Raw genomic sequence first — 6,173 nt, forward strand, 5'->3', positions numbered from 1 at the left:
TTTTTTTTTCCTGGCTCAGGCTGCCTTAAGGGCAGGTCTGGTAAGGCCCAAGGATCTGGGGAATCACAGTAGCCTGAGCCTGACTGCCTTTGCTTAAGCCGGCACTTAAACAACTGAGCTATTGGGCAGGCCCCCTAGAGGATCTTATCTTAATAACCTCGTGACAAAGCCACGCAAAAAGGATGAAAGAACTTTAATCAGAAAATACATTGCTAAGTTGGACTCCATGAGAATTAGGAAGTACTATTCTTCAAAATAATGGTAAGAGAATGAAAGACAAGCTGCTGAATGGGAAAAACATTTGTGAGGTATGTTCAGCTATCAGAATATAAAGTCTAGCTGTACATCCTGGATAAAAAACACCATCATGGAAAGTGGACATGTGACTTTGCACAGCCAGTAACAGAAAGCCAGGTAGCCATATGTCATCAGATAGCAGTGAGAAGAAAAGGAGAGCTGAGTGTCCAAGCGACACCACAGTGCCTCCCCCAGCACAGCTCAGGAGAGACGGACGACTCCATCTCTGCACAGTGATGTGGGGCAGCTGGAACCCTCGTGCACCGTCGGAGTAGAAACTGGTCCAAGCATTTTGAGAAGCCTTTCGACTGAGGCTACACATTGGCTCAGCAATTCCACAGCTAACTGTCTATCTGATAGGAATGAGTATACTATACTCACTAAAATACACAGCAAAGGTTAAAAGCAGCACTTTTTTTTTTTTTTTTTTCAGAACTGGGGATTGAACTCAGGCCCTTGCGCTTGCCAGGCAAGCACTTATTCTACTGAGCCATCTCCCTGGCCCCTAGCAGCACTATTTTTAATAGACCCCAACTGGAAACATGATCATCAAGGGTAAAATGTGTAAGTAGAGTTGTCATAGTCACCCAATGTAAACACATCACACGATGAGAATCAAATTATTGCTGTACTGTATTGTATGGACAAACCCCACAAATGCAAAGTGGATCAAAAGAAGGCGAATGCAAAAGAGAATATGTGATTTCGATTCCTATAAAGTTTAAAAAATGAGGGGCCAGCCAAATAGCTCAGCAGATTAAAGCATCTGCAAGCAGGCACAAAGATCGGGGGTTCAATCCCCAGGCCAGCTGTGCTGGCCCTGCCCCCAGGCGTGCTGAGAGGGCAATTAAAACTAGGCATGGTGGCGTGTGCCCATAATCCCAGCTCTTGGGAGGCTGTAAACAGGTGGATCGCTACAAGTCCGATCTAGTAGTGAGACCTGAACACGCTGTAGACCTTTCCCTAAAATTAAAAAAAAAAAAAAAATTAAAAAATGGCAAAACTAATCATTGTGTGAAAAGTCAGCACTGAAGTGACTCTGATGGGGTAACAGTGACTAGGAGGAGGTAGGAGAGATCCTGGTAAAACTCTGAATTATTCAGTGCTGTTCACTGTCCAAAATCCCTTGAGCTGAATGCTTAGAGTTTTTGAACTCTGTACTACCAGCCTTCTACTGCAACAAAAAGTTTACCCTTAGAAGTGCTCTTAAAATCAGCCGTACAAATGGATGGTTTGTACGCTTTCTGCAGACTAGCTGTTTGCCTTGTCAGCCCACTTTGAGGGTTGCTTGCTTCTTTATTATGAATTTGGAGGGCTCACTGGCTCTCCTGACGCCCACTCTTCTGTGCATGTACATCTTGCGAACCCCTTCTCTGGGTTACTGATTCCCTCTGGAGCTCCCCACCCCTACTCTAAGTTTCTTTCCTCCTTTATGGCTTCTCTTGGTCTCTGATTAAGATGACCGTCCTCATCCTGAGATTTAAAAACAAAATTATCTTATACTTTATTATAGCACTATGATAGTTTTCATAGTTTTAACCTTTAGTTCTTTAATCTCTCCAGAGTTTAATTTTATGTTTGATATGAGGAGAAATTTAATTTTATTTTTTTCCAGACATGGAGCAAATTATCCCCAGACCATGTATCGAGTAGTTCAGCTCATCTTTTCCATGGATTTAAAATATCACATTATTAGTTTCTAAACTCCCTTTTTTGCTTTAATTCCTTTCTACTGACCTTTTTGGGTATTTCTACTCAGATGCATTGTTAATTCCTGTAGTTTTTAAAAATATATTTTTATTCCTAGAAGGGCAAACCTTTTTCAGAATCTTAAAAGGAAATTTTAAGCTCTTTTTATGCATCTGCATTTCCATATAATTTTCACCAGATAGATATAGAATTTATAATTGTCATTGACTTCTCTGAAATGCTGGGATTTCCCACTTGGGAACCCAGCGGGTCTGTTTCTTACACAGAAATGTAAAGGCAGTAGCAGTACATGCTGGCAGGAGAGGCGGCCAGTGCTTTGACAACGCATCATCAGACCATGTTCCTTGGCCTTGGGCAGCAGGAGGAATGAGGGGGTGAGGGAGAGAAACACTCCCAAAAAGCACAGTTTAGTTCCATTTGGTGACTGCTTAGAAAGTAACAAAGCTGAGGGGAGGCAGGCAAATTTGCAGGCAATGGGGAAGCATATGCAAAGGCCCTGAGTCTGCAGAGAAGCCAGCGTGCTCTGGACAGTGACTGATCTCAAGAGGCTAGTGGTGAGGACTGGTTCACTCGAGCCTACAGCAGGGGACACATCTCACTAGGCCCCTCTCAGGAAAGGCTTTGCGCACTCTGGCTTTGATTGTTCTAAGAAATGGGAAAGAAGGTGCATCATGTTTAGAAACATTGGGATTCGAGGTGGGTGCACAGCTGTCATCTTCCAGGATCACATCTTGCACTTGCTGGGGCATGAAGGACACAGACTCACAGAGCCAGGACCGTGTGAGCAGCGAGGCTTTCCAGAGATGAGTCAGCACTGCCCCTGCCTGTGTGGCTGGGCACCACAGGAAGAAGGGGCAGAACATCGGGGCTGAGGCCAGTGTCAATGCAGAAAATGCATAAGGGATCAACAGCATCCAAAAGCTGGCTCTCAAGAAAGATGAATAAAGTTGATAAATCCCCAGTAATATTCACCAGGAAGGAGGGAAAGGAAACACTGCTAGGGGTCTCATGGACATTAAAAGGGTATTAAAAAGTCACTACTAAAACATGCATGCTAGTGAATTTGGCAGCACCCCCAAATTCATTGTAGAACACAACTTCCCAAAACAGACACAAGATGAAATGGAAAATCAGAGCTCTATACCTGTTTTAAAAAGCTGGAGGACAGAAACAGGTCAGCAGAGAAAAAAATGAAGAGTTCATAAAACCACGCACTTATATACAGTCACTTAATTTCTACAAGGAACCAATGTAACTCAATAGCCAAAGAAAAATCCCCGATTTACGTTACAAAAAACTAACCTGAGATTTAAGAAGCACAAGCACTAAAACTACATGACTGCTTGAAAAAAATAAAAGCCCAGGAAAGTATTCTCACAACATTAGGATAAGCACATATTTCTTAAACAGGACACACACACACATTTGCACACGCATACACACATGCACACACACATGCACACACACACGAGTATGCACACACTATATCTGGCTTCATAAAAATTTGAAAATTCTGCTCATACTTAAAACTTTTTCATCTCCTTTTTAATGTCTTAAAAGTTTTTTAAATACTAGTTTTTCATGCTGATATCTCCTAATCTAATCAATTAATTTGAAGAAAACTTTATGAAACATAGCAACCATATGTTGAATTCCTATTATTTTGTTTAGTGAAATTGTGTATTGTTTCTAGTTTCTAATGTTTTTTTTTATCCTCTTTAAAAAGTAAAAATTAAAAAATAAAAGGGGCTGGGGAGATAGCTCGGTGGTCCAAGTGCCTGCCTGGCAAGCTCCAGGACCTGGGTTCGATTCCCGGGTCCACATGCCAGACATCAGATCCATTTTATAATACCACGGAGGCACCTCCTGTGTAGGGACAAAGCCAACAGCTGCACAACAGTTCCAGGTGAGGTATGGGCCAGGGACTGCTTCTAGGTGGTTTGGCAGGGCCCAGGCTAGGCTAGCAGGCCCTCAGAGCCACAATCACCAGCCAGAGGGGCAGAGCCACATTCAGATGGGACGTTTAGCGGAGTACTGTCCTGTGCCTTCTCTTCCTGCTGTGAGGTCACACCTGATTTCCTCTGGCCTGAATTCACCTAGTATTTTTCAGCCTACAATGCTAAGTCTACAGAAGAACAGTTTTTGTTTTAAATTTTTTGTATGTATTTGGTACATGGCCTCACTAAGCAGCTTAGACTTGTAGCGATCCCTCTGTTTTCAGTTTCCCCAGTGCTGGGATTACAGGCGTGCACCACCATGCCTAGTCTTGGTGGCTGCCTCACTGTGCCTGGGGATGGGACTGGCAAGACATGTGGTCCCAGGGATCGAACCCCGGTACCTGTGCTTAAGCAGGCACTTAGTGTTATGGTTTGTGTCTAGGTGTTCCCCTAAAGCCTCATGCAGTGGTGGCTTCTGGAGTTTGTGATTGGTTACTGTGGGTGTGGCTGCTGCCCCTGCCCTGGGGCAGGTAATTTGCATTACAATGTGAGGTGGGAAGAGAAGCCAGCTGCTTGAGCTGCTGCTCCTCCTCCTTTGCCACCACCATGAAAGGTTGCTTTCTGCTGTGTGCTGCTCTGCGTTGGACCCAGCTGAGTATGGACTGAGCCTCCGGTAACTGTGAGCTAAATAAACCTTTCCTTCCTTCATTTTGAGTGTTGGGTATTTGTTCCAGCAATGAGAGAAGAGAAACTAAGACAGAATTTGGTACCAGGGAAGTGGGGTCGTTGCTGTGGCTAAACCTGACCATGTGGATTACAAGCTTTTGGGAATGCCTTATGGGAAGAGATAGGAAAGGTTCAGAGATGTCGCCTACAAGCGAAGCACAGGAACAGCTTCGGCTCTTCTGTAGGGGAGATTATGGTCCGAGCTCAGAAGACAAGGCTAATGGAAAGCCAGCCTGTAAGGATGAGGCTGAGGAGGTGTCTGCTGGAAGGACTGCATTGGTTGTTGGGCTCCGGACAATGTCTGTTATGGTTTCGCAGAAAAGTTGTCTGCATTTTGCTCATGTCCAGAGACTTTGCCTGAGACTGAGTTTAAGCATGGTGGACTGATCAATCTGGAAAAAGATATTTCAAAGCAGCTAAATATTGGGGCAGTGGCCTGGTTGTTGCTGGGGGCTTTTAGCCAGATTTATGTTGAGAATGAAGAGCAAGGAGCCCAGCAGGATAGTTTAGATTGTTGTGCCACTGGCTGGAAAGAAAGCTCCAGTAAAGCTGTGGACTGCAAAGATGGAGTTGAGAGATCTGCTTTGCTGGGAAGGACCCTGAGAATGAAAAGGATGGCCTGAGGGCATCACAGGAGGCGGCAGGTCTTCACCCTTTGCTGCCTCAGATCTGCAAAGGTCAGGGACTTTGCCTTGAGGGGAAAGCCGCTGAGCCCCAGGTTCCAGAATGGCGGTGGCATGGAGAAATTATTTCTCCAAATCAGGGTCAGAGTGCTCAGCCATCCAGGCACTTGACCCCTACAGCCAAGAGAGAGGAAAGCCTGGCTGCTGCTCCAGCTGGCAGCAGACCTTGGCATCATCCACGTGGCATGCATTTTAGGTGCATGCAGAATGCAGGAGTTCTGAGGTTAAGCCTTCCACCTCGATTTCAGAAGAAGGCCTGGGAGGCCAGGCAGTGTGCCCCTGAGAGGGCAATGTGTAAAGCTGTGAGAAGCCTATTCAGTGGAAACCCCAGAAGTTTGGAAAAGCCAGGAACGTGGATCGTCTAAGGGAAACTGCAAGGAGAGCAAAGCCAGCCTAAGAAAGAAGCCATGGGAACTACCACCTCGAGTACCATAGGGGCGGAGCCTCATGGAGCTCACAACTCATCACAGGTTGCTGGGGATGTCCCACATGGAACTGCAGGACTTACTGTTTCCCCAATGCTTGGTATCCTGCTGTGTGTACCTTTTGGAATGTTGCAAGTGTTCAAGTTTTCATTTGTACAGAGGCTCACAGTTGAGAAGTTTACCTTGGATCTTGGAGGACACTTGGGACTTGGACTTTCCAGCAATGCTGAAACTGTTGGGACTTCGGCAACTCAAGAGATGGACTAGAATGTCTTTTGCACAAAGGGATATGCTTGAGTCTTTGGGGGTCCAGGGGTGGAATGTTATGGCTTGTGTCTAGGTGTCCCCCCCAAAGCCTCATGCAGTCTTGGGGTGACTTCTGGAGTTTGTGATTG

This window comes from Octodon degus, unplaced genomic scaffold (genome assembly GCF_000260255.1).
Source record: "Octodon degus isolate 3935 unplaced genomic scaffold, OctDeg1.0 scaffold00010, whole genome shotgun sequence".
Lineage (NCBI taxonomy): Eukaryota > Metazoa > Chordata > Mammalia > Rodentia > Octodontidae > Octodon > Octodon degus.